This window comes from Peromyscus maniculatus, chromosome 6, assembly GCF_049852395.1.
Source record: "Peromyscus maniculatus bairdii isolate BWxNUB_F1_BW_parent chromosome 6, HU_Pman_BW_mat_3.1, whole genome shotgun sequence".
NCBI lineage: Eukaryota > Metazoa > Chordata > Mammalia > Rodentia > Cricetidae > Peromyscus > Peromyscus maniculatus.
Window position 1 is genome coordinate 25,219,761 of NC_134857.1, and position 15,889 is coordinate 25,235,649.

Consider the following 15,889-nt stretch of genomic DNA (forward strand, 5'->3'; position numbering starts at 1 on the left):
TATGTGCCAATTCTATCCTGTAAGGCTAATGCCTTTCACAGCAGTCTAGTGGCTTGTTGCTCTTAGTCGTCTTACTCATCTGTGGCTGAGATGTACAGCATTCCTACAGCGTTGCCATGACTTCCACAACAAGGGCTACAGACATAGTTTTAAACTTTATCTCCTCAACTTACGTGGATGTGTGTGCTTGTGTGAGTTTACGTGCATCATGTGTGTGCAGGTGCCCACAGGGGCACGAGGTGTTAGATACCCTAAAGCTGCAGTTACAAGCACCTTTGGGCTGCCTACTGTGGGTGCTAAGAACCAAACATGGATCCTCTGCAAGAGCAGCAAGTGCTCTTAACCATTGAGCCATCTCTCCAGTCCCAACACTGACTTCTTAAAATAATACATTCCACTCATTTTTCTATTTATTAAAAAAGCAGTTCTTAGCTTAGAGGCTTTGTAAAGGGGATAATATACTCAGATATGCAGTTCACGAAAAAAAAAATCACCCTAGAGGTAAGCAGTTATTGATCAAGGCATGAGCTAGGAGTCCATTGTTGGGCATTGTTCCCTTGTAGAGAGGTGGGAAGTTGAGGCAAGAATGGAGGGAAAGGGTGTGGGTCCTGGGTAAGGCTACTTTCCAAAGGAAGGGAGGATGCCTCGATGTCAGTGCCTGTGAGGCTGGTAGAGAAGTGTGGATTTCAGAGGATGGTGTAAAGACAGCTTGCTTGGTCTCCTGGAGGGGGAAGGATAAAATGTGTGGCAGAGACCACAGTAAAGGCAAACAAACCCCAGTGTGGGAAATTAGCGAGAAGGAAGACTCAAATATTGGGCTTTAGTTTGGTTCATGAATGGCCCCCCAAAGGCCCGTGTACTAGAGGAGAGTCTTTAGGAGATCTAGAGGGGTCTAGTGTAGGGTCTCGTCTAGTCTAGAGGGTGGTTACTGGTGTTCACCATGTGAATCTACAGTGTGGTCTTCAGATCACTTTAGAGAGAGCAGAACCTTGATGGGGAGGTGGGGCCCCAGCCACGTCCTCCTCCTCTCTCTGCTCCCTCACTTAGAGGGAAGGGGCAGGCTCTGCCATCCTTCTTGCTGAGGGCTGTAGCTTCACCTTAGTGTTAAAACATTGAAGCCACTTAATACGACTAGAGTGTGAGCTAGGATAAACTTGTTCTGTTAGAAGGTGATGGTCTTATGTGTTTTATATGATAATGGAAACTGACACATTAGCCATGGACTGATAATCAAGGGAATTTTCTGTCCTTGGTATCCATGAAACCACGTGAATGCAGGAAGTTTGGCCTTGAGTTCTAGTAAAGCAGAGGACTGGAATGTATCTAGGCATAGAGCCAGGATCAGGGATGGTTTTGCCTCTCCCCACTCCTCCACCTCCCCCATTCCAAAAAAAAACCAAAAAAACAAACTAGGATTCTGGGAAATGATAAAGAATCTTTGGATAGGTCATGGCAGTGCTTATATATGTTTGAGTTTGAATTTACACTGACTGAACAGTTCAGGAATATTTTCTCTGAAAATAAGCACTCAAAGAAGGCGATAATGACCCACATTGGTCTGATAAGAGTGGATGAAAAACTGCTTTGGAAAGATGTAGCCTCATCATGTTCCATATAAGATTCTCACAGATTGAAACATGCTGGGCATGAGCTCAACCAAAAACTATAAAAACATGGACATGAAAAATCAGTTCTAAGTAGATACCTGCAAAGAACAAACAAACAAAAACCCAACAACACCACCAAAAAACCCCAGCCAATTCCAGCAGTAGAAATGCCGCCTTCAGACTAGCTCCACAGACAAAGGGGCTTGGGGCCAAGCCTGTCGACCTGAACTTAATGCTTAAGACCCATGTGGCAAAACTGGTAGCCATGGGAATCATCCTGTGCCCTCCCTATGGGCCTCAGCTCATGCAAGGTGTAGGAAATTTGGATTTAAACAAGCCTAATGACTGACATAGCCCTGAACTATATAAAGCAAAAACGGACAGAGTTGAGGGGCAGGTGGGAGGGCGGGAGGTGTGCCATCAGAGTGGCACACAATTTGAAACATGAATATCTGTGTCGGGACCTGCCTCATTTGTTCTAGCCGATCATTTTTAGTGAATCCAAAGTGGTGGAAGTCATGGAGAGTAAACCACAGGTTGGGGCTAAAGGGTCAGCGCTGTGCTGTGCCCGCAAACCTTCCAGTGACCGGTGTTGAAGGCATTGGCATAAATACGGAATAGCGCTGGAAGGAGAGCTTACATAGGGAATCAGAAAACGGAGAAACAAATGAGAGACCACTGGGGCTCCCCCGTTTGGAAGCCAAAGCAGAAGAGAGGTCTCCGAAGAAGCCAGAGAAGCTGGAGTCGTCGTCGTGGCAACTTCAGCCTCTCCCTGGCACAAAACTGAGTATCCTACGATATTCAAATGTTTTCATTCCTTGAATTTTGTTTGTGTGAGCATGTATGTGTGTGCAGTGTGTTCATGTGTGTAAGCAAGTGTTTGTGTCCATGTGCACATGTGGAGGCCAGAGGGTGCCTGGTGGCCTGCTCTGTCACTCTTTGCTTTGTTCTTGAGACCTGCCCTTTCACTGGACCTGGAGCTAGACTGGCAGTCAGCACACCCCAGCAATCTCCACAGTGCCAGGGTTACAAGCTCATGGGAAGCCATACCTGCATGCTGGGGATTCGAACTTGGATCCTCATGCTTACACAGCAAGTACTCTTACCCAACATATCATCTCCTTAGCCTCAGAGATTTCATTTTTAAAATACTGTATGTACTTTTTTTTTTTTTTTTGAGGCGAGTCTCATGCATACTTGGTGGATCTTAGTCTTCCTTTCAAGTGTTGGAATTATAAGCATGTGTTACCACGCTTGGTTTAGGGGGTGCTGAAATCAAATCCAAGGCTTTGTGCAGACCAAGCAAACACTCCACCAACTGTACACCCTAGGGCTCTACTTCATGCCGTATAAATACCATCATATACTAATCTTGTCTCTCTTGATTCTTTGAAATCCCATGTTGATTTTTATCCCACAGAGGGTCCTGCTGCTGACTGGATTATTAAAGTCTAATAGTATGAAAACCTGCTATGATATCTCTTTGAAGTGCTGATGATCTATGTAGATATTTTTCATTCTCCCTATCTCACTGACTCCCGTCCCCCGATGTCACCACTGTTCTTGGTGGTTTTTTGTTTTGTTTTGTTTTGATTGTTCTATGCTTATGTTTACCCACAGTCCTGGTTACTTTTCCTGATGCTGTGATTTAAAAAGAAAAATCCTGACACAAACAACTTAGGGAGGCGGGGTTTACTTTGGCTTGCAGGTCAAGAGTCCAGTCCATCGTGGCCGGGAGGTCCTGGCAGCATGAGCCGGAAGCAGCTGGTCACATTGCATCTGCAGTTGGGATGCAAAGAACAATAAATGCGGATCTGGCTTCCTCCTTTCTGTGTAGTCCCGGACACCAGCCCATGGAATGGTCTGCTCACAATGACGTTGGGTCTGACCCCCTCAATTAACCCAATTAGATAATCTCCCACAGGTGTGTTCACAGGCTCATCTAGGGAATTTTAGAACCTGTCAGGTTGACAATATGAACTATTGCACCTGAATTCTTATTTTCTTTTCATTTAAGTGGTGATTTATGCTTTAACTAATCATTGAAACTTGCTTTCCCACAGATTATAATATTAAGATTTATCTATACTGTTGCATTTAGCTGTTAGTATATTTTTACTGCTTTATTGTATTCCATATATGTTAATGTTAAACCTTGCTTTCCAGCCGGGCGGTGGTAGCGCACGCCTTTAATCCCAGCACTCGGGAGGCAGAGGCAGGCCGATCTCTGTGAGTTCAAGGCCAGCATGGTCTACAGAGCGAGATTCAGGAAAGGCACAAAGCTACATAGAGAAACCCTGTCTTGAAAAACCAAAAAACAAACAAACAAACAAACCTTGCTTTCCTACCAATTGTTATTAAGGCTGTCTCTAAATGGTTGACCCTCATTTGAACTACTGTGTTATTACCACAAAAGTAAACCAAGAGGCCCTCCATTGCCGCTAGTGCATGGGCACTGACTTATGTCGATTTCAAACATTTTCTGTGAGGCAAAACATATAGACAAGGTGACACTGAGTGAATTTTCTGATTGTGGAAATTGAAGTATATTTTTTAACCTTAAAATTATTATTTTAATCCCCACACTTGGGAGGCAGAGATAAGTGGATCTCTGTGAGTTCCAGGACAGCCCCAACTACACAGTGAGTTACAGATCAGCCAGGACTCCATGGTAAGTTCCTATCTCAAAATATATGCTATTGTTGTGTGTATGGTGAGGGTCACTCACGTGAAGATTAGACACAACTTTTAGGAGTTGGCTCCCTCGCCTTGTTTCTGGGGCAGAATCATGTTTCTGCCATGCTGTGTACTCCAAGGTAGGTGACCCATCAGCTTCCAGCCACTCCCCTGTCTCCACCTCCCATCTTACTGCACCTGTGCTGGGAGTGCACGCACACACCATAGCACCCGGCTTTTCTAAGGGAGGTCTGATGATCAAATGCAGGTCACCAGGCTTGCGAGTGCTTTTACCCACAGGGTTAGCTCTCACGGACCCAGAAAACAACGTCTAAGTCAACCTCTGTCCCTCTGGACAGATACTATCCTTGAAGTCTTGTAAGTGTGGCTCTAGATAAGAGATACTGAGCAAATGTTTGCTTACAGGGTGAGCTTATGCCAGTATTGGTGACATATTTTCCCCTGATCCAGTTTCATGTCAGTGTCATTTTCAAGAGACAGAAGGAACGCTGAGGTGAGGGGTAGAGGGAAGGAGATGAGGTGATAGGCTAGCCAACACACGGGGACTGCTCAGCTGCCAGCCAGGGAATTCCTCCCCATGTCTTTGGAGGGTTCTCAACGCTTCCTAGAGGCCCTCCTTGCAGTAAGAGGGTGAAAGATCTCAACAGAATGAAGGATTCTGCTTGGCGGTGGCAGCACACACCTTTAATCCCAGCACTCAGGAGGCAGAGGCAGGCAGATCTCTGTGAGTTAGAGGCCAGCCTGGTCTAGATAGCTTGTTCCGGTATACCCAAGGCTACACAAAGAAACTCTGTCTCAAAACAAAACAGAACAACAACAAAAAGAACTAACCAGGGGAAAATATTCCATCAGATTTAAATCAGTTGAGAGTCAGCCAAGAAGTTTCTCACACTCAAGAGGTTCTGAACCTGAGAGTGTCTTTGTGAACCATAAGAAGGATGCTTTCTCTGCTGGAGAATCTCTTGTGTGTGTGTGTGTCTGTGTGTGTGTGTGTGTGTGTGTGTGTGTGTATGGACCTGTGTGTGTGTATGTGTGTGTGTGCACACACGCATGTGTGCATAGGCCTGTGTGTGCATGAGCCTCTGTGTGTGTCTGTGTATGTGTGGGCATGAGCCTGTGTATGTCTGTGTTTATGTGTGTACAAGGGCCTATATGTGTGTGCATGGGCCTGTGTATGTCTATGTGCGTGTGCAAGAGCGTGTGTGTGTGTGTGTGTGTGTGTGTGTGTGTGTGTGTGTGTGTGTACATGGGGAAACCCTACACTGGCCACAGTAATGCTGTATGACAGACCTCGGGGCTGGCTCTGTGATTCTAATGTTTAGTCATTGATGCTGCACTCCCTTTTATTCCAGGGATGTGGGCTTTTTAAAGAATTAAACAGAATCCTCATGCCGTACTTTAGGACTGATCATGGTACTGCACTGTGACACATGTTCCACGCCAGCATAGGAAACACATACAAAAAGTACTTTTTCTGAATTTTGCCGTATATGCTACACAGAAACACTTAAATCTAGAGAGAAACAGCAGGTGCTTCCTCCTTGCTTGGGCAGAACTTTAAGGCATAGCAAGGAGCCTCAGCTCTGTCCCCTCACCAGATCAAACAAAGATGCATCTCCCAATTTGCTGACCCCAAAAAGTGCTGGCTCTGGTTGTGTCCAATTAAGGGCTGCACTTACAGGTACATTCCTGTGGAGTTAATGCAACTCAAAAATCCTTCATGTAACCCCTATTTAGCATTTACCTAAACATAATATGAATATTTAAGGTTTTTAGACTCAAACCTATAAAATATAATGGTCATTGCCTGTTTACTCAGCTCCAGCTTCTCCTAGTAAAATATTAAATTTTGACAGTAAATACACAGATGGTAGAAAGCAAGTCTATGCACTGACCAAGCATTGTGGTCTCACTGTAGTTTATCACAGTAATTTTTCTGTAAATAAAGGGAACTCCTGTCTTATGAAGAGCCGCATTGATTACAACCTGAAGTTGCTTTTCATGCACCTTCTTCCTGAGCCAAGGAGAGAGCAAAGAAACGTGTGCCGTAGGAAAGGTGCTCTTCCCTTGTCTTTCTCTCCTTGGGAATAGCTTTCTGAAAGGTGAAGTGTGCACAACACGAGAGATGGGGGACAAGTCAGTGCCACGGCCATCAGGATGCCAAAAACGGCAGCAGCTGTGGCTTTAAAAACATAAAGCAAATTCCAATGCAATGAGCAACTTTGCTGATCATAATAAAACTAGACAAGAGGTAATATTAATAGCCATATGAGTATATGAGGGAAATACTATGTTGGTTCCTTTTCAGACAAAACAGAAATGCAAATTGATGATATAAGCAGATGAACATCACGTACGGGTTGGCCAGATGACAGGCAGGTAAAGGTACTTGTCATTAAACCTGAGTTCAATCCCAAAGAACAATATGATAGAAGGAGAAAACTGTGTCCTGCAAGTGGTCCTGTAACCTCCACACACGCTGCTATGGCTACACACACACACACACACACACACACACTAACTAACTAACTAACTAATTAACTAATGTTGAAAAGAATTCAAGTAGTGATACGTGTAGACCTCCCACTCCCATTGCAGCCAAGAGCATTCTAGGATCCGTGTGAAGAGCTACAGGTATCCTGGGAATTCAACACACCCTAGAAAATGGATTCTGCAAGTGTCTGCTCAACAGAGTAACTTGTTGAATTCCCAGGACTTCCTGGTTGCTTTGCACTTCCTCGTGAGCTTCCGTCTCTTTCCTCCTTGGTACCACCCCTCCCCCAGACATTGTCCAAAGGGTGGCTGTCAGTCAAAGTGTGCACACAAGCCAGCAACTTCCTGCTGGAAGGCAAAGTATTGCTGCCCATGGCTCAAAGTTAGGAGCAACATTCTTTTCTCATCTTCTTCTACACCTATAAAGCGAGCTTTTACTGTAGACCCTAGTTAGCATAACCAACCACAGAGAATATAAAGACAAATGGAACGGTTATAAATACTAAGGAATTCAAAGTTACAGGAGGCAATCATAGTACTACGAGTGAGAACTCAAACACTTTCAAATGTTATTTTAAAGTAAATAAACATATTGAATGTGTTAAAATAACTGTCAGCAATATGGAATTCAGTTTCATCAAAGCAAAACCGGTTGTCCTGTGATATACAGCATAGGTTCACATTGCAGATGGGATTGCCTGGTATAACACAAAGAACTCAGCAAACCTAGAAAGGAATTTCCTGTCTGCCACTGATTGGTTAGTGTCTTTGGTCACGCACCCTCCTGTGTGCTTCAATCTCCCACAAGGAGATGATGCCACCTAACTGTGTGGGCCATTGGTAAGGGCACGGCTCTGGTACAAAGTGTCTACAGCGGAGCCCAGCACACAGGAGCTTAATGGGAAATTGCTTCTGTCACTTTCCATCCGAGCACGTGACTTTGCCACTAAAGCCTTCTGTGACGGACACAGGATCCCTTTAACACTGTGGATAGTGAAGAAACAGCTGGGATGTAGGTAATGGAGAGAGTCTGCCCAGTACTCGTGAAGTCCTGGGTACATCATTCCATAGAAACCTCTCATGGTGGTGCGCACCTGTAATCTTAGCCCTTGAGAGGTGGAGGCAGGAGAGTGAGAAGTTCAAGGTCATCATCCTTAGCTATAAAGTTTGAGGCCAGTCTGACCTAATTGAGAACTTGTTTGTTTGTTTTTTAAGTAAAGAAAATAATAAAATGGCTGAAATCCAGAGGCTGCTTTTGAACCAACATGCTCAAAAGTCTTTTCTTCATTTTTAGGTAGGGCAACGTTTAGTGAGAACATCCAGGTTCCGGTGCAGGAGCCTGACCGGAACTCAGTGTTTAGCAGCATCCTGGCTCTTTTACCAGCCGCCCCAGGCTCAGTAGCCGAGGAAAACTCACCATAAGGAATTGACAGAGAAGCAGAGCAAATGCTTCTCGAACTATATGCCACTGGGTAGGTTCCAAACCTCACAGTCCAGTACACCCGTCCCGTCACGTGGAAGAAAGTTCAAGAAGTTTTGAGGCTAGCAGTGTGGCTAGAGGGTGAAGGTTTGATGATCTGAGTTCATTACCCAGAGCCCACATTGTGGAAGGAGAAGTGACTCCTACAAGTTACCCTCTGATCTCCACATGTACACCATGCTCACACACACACACACACACACACACACACACCACAAATAAAGTGTATTAGAAAAGAAAGAAGTTTGAAAAATGAGCAATTTACATGGGAGCAAAACACCAGAAAAAGATGTGTGCCTCTCTGCTAAAAATAACTTTACAGACTTTGTCCAGAATCAGGCCGGCGGTGTCTGCCACTCCCAGCTTTTCTCGAGTTCTGGAAACAGCAGCTTTCTTTCTTAGTGGTTTTAGAAGCGTCAGTATCTCAGGCCTTCCTTCTTCCCCTGGATTGCAACCCTTTCTCGTCTAGTGCCTTATTTCCCAATTCCCCACCTACTTCCTACTGACAGTTTGCCTAGCATTTGCTTCTCCGTCCTTCCTGTGTGGCCACGTGGCTGGTAGCCGCTTGCCAGCGTGGACGGGCCAGGATGGCAGGCAAGCGGTCACGTGACCTGGTCCCAGCAGCTTTGAAGCTGCCACGCCTGAGGTTTCCATGACGCACCCGCTGCCGTCACACTGGCTCCCTTGTAAATAGTCAAATCTTTTCCGAAAGTGATTTTACCAAAGGACAGTGTAAGTCCCCAAAGAATTGACAGATGGCCTGTTATCTAGGAAGAGTAAAACAGGTATAGATAAGCCAGCCCCTCGCCCACACCCCACGTCCTGGCCTCCTCCACTGAATATTGCCGTGGAGACAAAAGGGCGGGATCTTTAGAGATCGCCCTGGCTTGATTAGCATGCCGATCTGGGAGGCAGGCTTCTAGGTTCTCACCCAACTTTTTGGCTGCTATTCAAAGGATTTAACAGTGCTCTTTGTCCATAGCGTAGTGTACAAAGCCCATCTAAAAATAGAACATTTCCAGGGTCCGGGTCGGGTGAGTGGATTGAGTGGCAATGGCTGTATTGTACAAGGCAGATTACAGGCAAGTTACTCCGCGGCACTTTATATGCAGAGCTGTTCACACGCCTCGTCTGGTTTGGTTAAATAATGCAAACACATTTACCAGTGTACGTGGTTGTTTGTTTGTGCTCTGGAGAGCTTGTGTGTGTTTATGATGGAGAGATCTGCAAGTTCTGTTCTGTGACAATCAAACAAAGCTGTCCCTGGTGAGGCCAGCAGCAGAGTTAAACAGTGTGGCCCACACTCCTGAGAACCGCTGATGTGACCTAGAGTGGTTGTTAAGGACAGGTTCCTGCTGCGCTGGCTGCGCTAACAGATTTTTGCTGGAGGTGGGATCAAAAAGAGGCTCTGACAACCGGTGGGGTCCCGGGGTCTGGATGGAGCCTGTGTGAACCAAGTATGGGCAAGTTGGCCTGGCCAGGGAGTTTCTCATCCTGAGACAGACTGCGCGTGCTCTTCCCTTCTCTCACTCCTTGGACTGGGTGGGCTCACCCCACCCCCACACTGAGGTGACTGTCCTTGGAGACCTTGGAAGCAGGGATCACGGAGACTCACAAGAAGCCAACAGATGGAGGTGCTCGGAGGGATGTGAAATCAGAGCGTTATTTTCTGAAACGAAGATGCCGGCCGGGAAAGGGTGTTTGGAAAGCCCAAGCTGCCCCTCCTACCATAACTGAAAGGTGTTTCTGTATCATGGGGAGAGAGGAATTTTTGCATGCCTTTACATAAATAACCTTTAATTCGGTTTGGAGAGTCGCCCTCGGAAAAGACCTCAGTCATTCTGACAAGTGGATTTCCTTCTAGGATACAGAAGCCCAGAGCAGGGACAGTTCTTGGAGGAGTTGGGCCAGGAAATACGATAGAGAAGTTTTAAAAAACCCAGCCTGTCGTTTTGGCAAACTCTTCCCCTGACCAGATTTTATGGCTTTAAATTGATACGTGTTGGGTGAATTGGGTCTGACAGTCTCCCGGCTGTACATATTGATACCCTCTCTCCCTTGCTTATGTGGGGTGACTTTGAGAGAGTCATGCAAAGTTTTTGCCCAACCCCCAACCCCGAATGCACATCCTCATCTATATGGCAGGGAGAGCAGCCAAACAAGGCCTTTGGTGCTTGGTAAGAGTCACCATAATCACAATGGGACCCTGTCTGCCGCCTGTCTGCTCTCTCTCAAAACAGATGTTTTAATGGTTAGCATCTATTGTCATCTGGAGAGGACATAGGGGACACACCTCTGGGCACACCTGTGAGGGATTATCTAGGTTAGGTTAACTGAAGTGAGAAGACCCACCTTAACAATGGGAGGCACCGTTCAAGGGGCTGGAGTCCTGCCTTGAAAAAAAAAGAAGTTGTGACTGGCATTCATCCCTCTCTGCTTCCTAACTGCTGACACAGTGACTAGTCAGCCTCCTCTTCAGCCACTGATGCTCCCCTCACGATGGAGTTTGTCCTGGCCAACTGCAAGCCAGAATAAGAAGTCTTTCCTTCTTCAAAGTGCTTCTTGTCGGGTATTTGTCATGGCAACAAGAAAGAAGTTCACACAGGTACCATCTCACATGCTGAATCCTGTGCAAATGCCTGACTCCTTCTAAATATTTCATTTATTATTATGGTATGTAAATGCGGTTATGTGTGTGCCATGCAATGGCACATGTGTGGAGATCAGAGGGCAATGGCACATGTGTGGAGATCAGAGGACAATCTTCAGAAGTCAGTTATTTCCTTCTGCTGTGGATTCTGGGGGTTGCACTCAGGTCTACAGTCATACATAGAAGTACTCTATCTACTGAGCCATCTCTCCAGCCCTTTGCTTCCTTTGACGTACCACCACTGTCATTGTTATTGTTATCCTTTGACGTACCACCACTGTCATTGTTATTGTTATCCTGGCTGTCGAGGAATGAATAAGAAAGCATTAAATCAGTCAGTCCTTTCTTTATCACCAGCTCTACCATAATGATGGCTGATTTCTATTTGGAACTGACTTGAAAGATAGCATAAACCATTACCTTGGTCATTATGGAATTTCCTCAGTCTGACTTTTATTTTTCATGAAAAAGGAATTACGACTTTCCTTCAATAAGGCAGATTTTGGTTTGCTTCCCTAAAAAGCCAGGAGAACAATGGAAATTTCATCTCTTGTCTGAGATGGAACATTCAAACCAATGAGAGAACACAATCAAGCCAGGTCTGAGCAGGGTGAGTTCAGAAGGAACCGTGTATAGTTAGGCTGTGTGAATAGCCAAGTGGCTTCCTGAAGTGATGGGCACAGCACAGACACACCCACCATGTTTGCAAAGTTAGGAAGGTTCACGGAAAAGTGCTGCAGGAGGAGAATCAGACCACACAGCAAAGCGTAAGGCGACTCTTCCCAAGATTTGCTTCCGGCACTGGCTTCTAAATCTACTCTGCAAAGAAGGAGCGTTGTTACTATGACTTACACTACATTTCACCTAGAGTTCACCAAATCCCTGCATCAGATCATTGCTCTGGCAAAACACTTGAGGAAAAGCCCCTTAAGGAAGGTAGGGTTTGTGGTGGCTCCCGCTTGGAGGATGCAGTTCACCATTGTGGAGAAATCACAGCCATTAGAGCACCAAGTAGCTCAATGCATTGCAGAAAGATGAATGCTGGCCTGGCAAGATGACCCAGACAGTAAAGATGCTTGCTACCATCCCTAAGAGCCTGAGTTCAATCTCTAGGATCCACGTAGTAGGAGGCAACCTGCAAGTTGTCCTATGACCTCCATACATGGGCCTTCTCCAAAGAAGGAGCGTTGGCACACACATGTTGATACACCCACATGTACACGAGTACATGAGCACACACACACACACACACACACACACACACACACACACACACACACACCAAATAAAATTTGAGAAATGAATGCTAGTGCTCATCTTGCTTATTTTTTTCCTTTTAATTCAGTGTGGGATCCCAGTCTCCTCGGTGGAACCTCTCCAAAAACACTTTCATAGACACCAGAGGTTTGTCTGTAGGTGACTGAAAAATCAGTCAAGTTGATCATGAAGAGTAACCATTATGGTCTCTATAAACAAAATCTCAACCAAATGTATAATTATTTTGGAACAGATCTATTTATAAAACTTTCACATCAATACACTTAAAAATCCTATTGAGCCAGGGTGCAGTGGCTCACGCCTTTAATCTCAGCATTCAGGAGGCAGAGGCAGGCAGAGCTGATTTTGAGGCCAGCCTGGTCTACAGAGTGAGTTTCAGGACAGCCAGGGCTAGACAGAGAAACCTTGTCTCAAAAAAATGTATTAAAAAGGCAATAAATTTTGAAAATTGTCCTAATTCCATTTTTACTGTCCAAATAATAATAATTGTTTGCTTTTTCCTCATGTGGGAAATATAAACAAAATGAATCATCTTTTCTATCATAAGATTAAATAAGATAAAACTGCATTTTAAAAACTGTAAAAAAGCCACTTGGCAGAAATTCAAATTCCCTCAGGGTCAGAACTTCTTAAAATAAGAATGTATGCTCAAGGTCACGTCTTTTTCTCAAAAGTTGTATTCTGCTTTTTGGCTCAGCCATTTTGAGCCAGCCAACTGAGAAAACGTATGAGGCCAAGCTGTGGTCACTCAGAGTGAGACACAGGAGCCCTTTGTACACAAATGGTCGACCTTGGGGAGACAGGGAATGGAGACAGACAGCCATCCAAAAGCTCAAGAGAAGGCTGGGCGGTGGTGGCGCACGCCTTTAATCCCAGCACTCGGGAGGCAGAGCCAGGCGGATCTTTGTGAGTTCGAGGCCAGCCTGGGCTACCAAGTGAGTTTCAGGAAAGGCGCAAAGCTACACAGAGAAACCCTGTTTCGAAAAATCAAAAATAAATAAATAAATAAAATAAAATAAATAATAAAAGCTCAAGAGAGCAGCCACCTCAAACACCAACCTTGTTGATGTATTAAACAATTTTTGACTCTGTGTATGTGTGCACGTGTTTATGTTGTGTATATGTTCATGTGGGAGGGTGCACACATATGTGGAGGTCAGAGATTGATGCCACGTGTCTTCCTCAATATTTCTCCACCTTCTTTTTTGAGAGCTTCATATATGAACACTATATCTACAACAGTCTAGCTCTTCCTCCTCCAACTCTTCCTGTGTGCTCTCCCTCCCAAATTCAGATCCCTTCTGCAATTGTTATCAGTGTGTGTGTGTGTGTGTGTGTGTGTGTGTGTGTGTGTAGTATGTATTCACACCCTACCGAGTCCATTTACCATTGTTCATATGTACATGTGTCCAGCTTGGGATTGGACCATCTATCTAGGAGCTCATCCTTGGAAGAGACTGATTCTCCTCTTAGCAGCCACTGGCCACCTGTAGCTCTTCATCTAGGGCTGGGAATTTGAAATACAGGGTCTCTCATTGAACCTAGAGCTCACTCTTTAACTAAACTGGCCGGTAAGCAAACTCTGGGATCTACCTGTCTCTGTTTCCCTTACGCTCTGGTTATAGACATGCACAAACCACACCTGAGTTTTTAATGTGGGTGCTGAGGTTCTGAACCCAGGTCCTCAAAGTTGCCTGGCAGACACTTTACCAATGAGCTGTCTCTTCAGACCCCAGGCTTTCTTTGCATCTTTATCTTAGATGTCTAGCCTCCAGCATTATGAGACAATAAATTTCAGCTGTTGAAGTCACGTGGCACTTGGCTGTGGCAGCCCTTGCTGATGAACACGGTGGCCTTAACCATGATGTAAGGTTTGAGTAGGTAAAGAGAACGTGTGTGTGTGTGTGTGTGTGTGTGTGTGTGTGTTGAACTTCTCTCTCCTGTCAGTAAATACATGATTTTACCTGCATGTGGTTTTCCTTTCCTGTGTCGTTGTTCAGATGGTCAGGTGTCAAGAACTGGGAAGTGGTGGAAAGAAGGGAAATGAAGAAGGAGTTGAGGACAGGAGAAGAGGAAGCGGAGAGGAGGCTGAGACTGAGCCACAGAAGCAGCAGCAGTAGAGACACAGCAAAGCAGCCCGCACGGGAGCAGGAGCTATTTGAAACTGAGATGGCATGAAGAATAAGAACTACAGAGTGTTTAACAAGATCACCCCAAATCTTCAATTTATCTATTTCCAATAAGGAAGACTTTATTGCTCACTTGTGGCCTCTTGATAAACTCAACCTTTATCTTCTGAAGATAAATCTGAATATTATCATTATGGTTGTGACTTACTGGGTATTTATAACCCCCAGGCTCATCTCACTGCCACATTATGTTTGCACTGGGGAAATACTATTTTTTTCATAGTGGATCTAAGGAGTGTAAATGCATTTGTATTAACAGTAAAAATATGGCTGAACTAATTAGTCAAATAGGACTCGTCACTCAAAGGAGTCTCATTACACATTATTGTAATAAATATTTCCCAGTGACTCTGTGGTTTTGAATTGATTGAGAAACACAGTAGGGACAGACAGATGCCAGTATAGGAAAATAAATTATGCCTCAAATCTAAGCTGCTTATATTTTACTGTGTGTATATGTGTGAGTATGTGTGTGTGTGTGTGTGTCTGTGTGTGAGTGTGTGAGTGCCTGTGTCTGAGTGTCTGTGTCTGTGTGTGTGTCTGTGTGAGTGTCTGTCTGTGTGTGTGAGTATGTGTGTGTGTGTCTGTGTGTATATGTGTGTGTGTCTGTGTGTGTGTGTGAGTGTCTGTGTCTGTGTGAGTGTCTGTGTGTGTGTGTGTGTGTGTGAGTGTGTGTGTGAGTGTGTGTGTGTGTGTGTTGGTTTGGGTTTTGGTTTTCTGTGTTGACAGGATCTCTTGTAGCCCAGGCTAGCACTGAACTTGCTATGTAGTTAAGGCTGACCTTAAACTTCTGATCCTCCTGCCTCTACCTCCGAAGTGCTGGAATTACAGGTGTGTGCCGTCTTAACCAGTTTATGTGTTTGGTTCTAGCCTCTGAGATACTCTAGCCTCAGTGAATTTAGAGAAATGCATTTCTTTTCTTTTTTCTTTTTTAATTTTATGTAAAGTTCTTTATTGATTCTTTAGAAATTTCACTTCCTGCACCCCAATCCCACTCACCTCCCAGTCCCTCCATATTCACCCCTTACCCCTACAGTATGTCCCACAATTAATTAAAAACGAAACAACCAAAAAAACCCACCTCGCTCCTCCAACTTTCCATCACCCCTTCGTTCATCCTGGTGACATCAGGAGCTGCGGTGTGTCACGCAGTACACCCCTTTTGAACAATCAGCCCCACCCACAAAATGTTCATTTCATTTCAAGAGGTTCAAGGCCTCTGGCTTCTGGCACACCATCATCACTGGAGTCCAGTCACTCTGGTCCAGGGTAGCAAGCAGGCCACCAACATCAGCCCATCCCTCCCAGCCCCTGCTTCTTCAGAACTGACTCTACCGCACACGAATCGTTCCTCTTCTCTTCTTCTGCCATTTCACCACCATATACTTGCCCATCGTATTAACACCCAACTGCCCGAAGGCACGTGGATGTTTCAGGCAGGCTGGACCGTGAGGACCCAGGCTGCCCCGTGGGTGTATTTCACCCACCTGCCTAA

At 45.2% G+C, this 15,889-nt stretch overlaps 1 long non-coding RNA gene across 2 annotated transcripts; it reads left to right on the top strand.

Annotated features, from left to right (window-relative positions):
* Positions 1 to 8,970: 8,970 nt before the first annotated feature.
* Positions 8,971 to 14,742, top strand: LOC143273841 (uncharacterized). Of its 2 annotated transcripts, none has more exons than XR_013052044.1 (2): positions 8,971 to 9,062; positions 14,206 to 14,742. It is a non-coding gene; the product is annotated as an uncharacterized LOC143273841 (long non-coding RNA). The 2 variants fall into 2 exon arrangements; XR_013052045.1 differs by lacking the exon at positions 8,971 to 9,062 and adding an exon at positions 9,073 to 9,666.
* Positions 14,743 to 15,889: the final 1,147 nt, after the last annotated feature.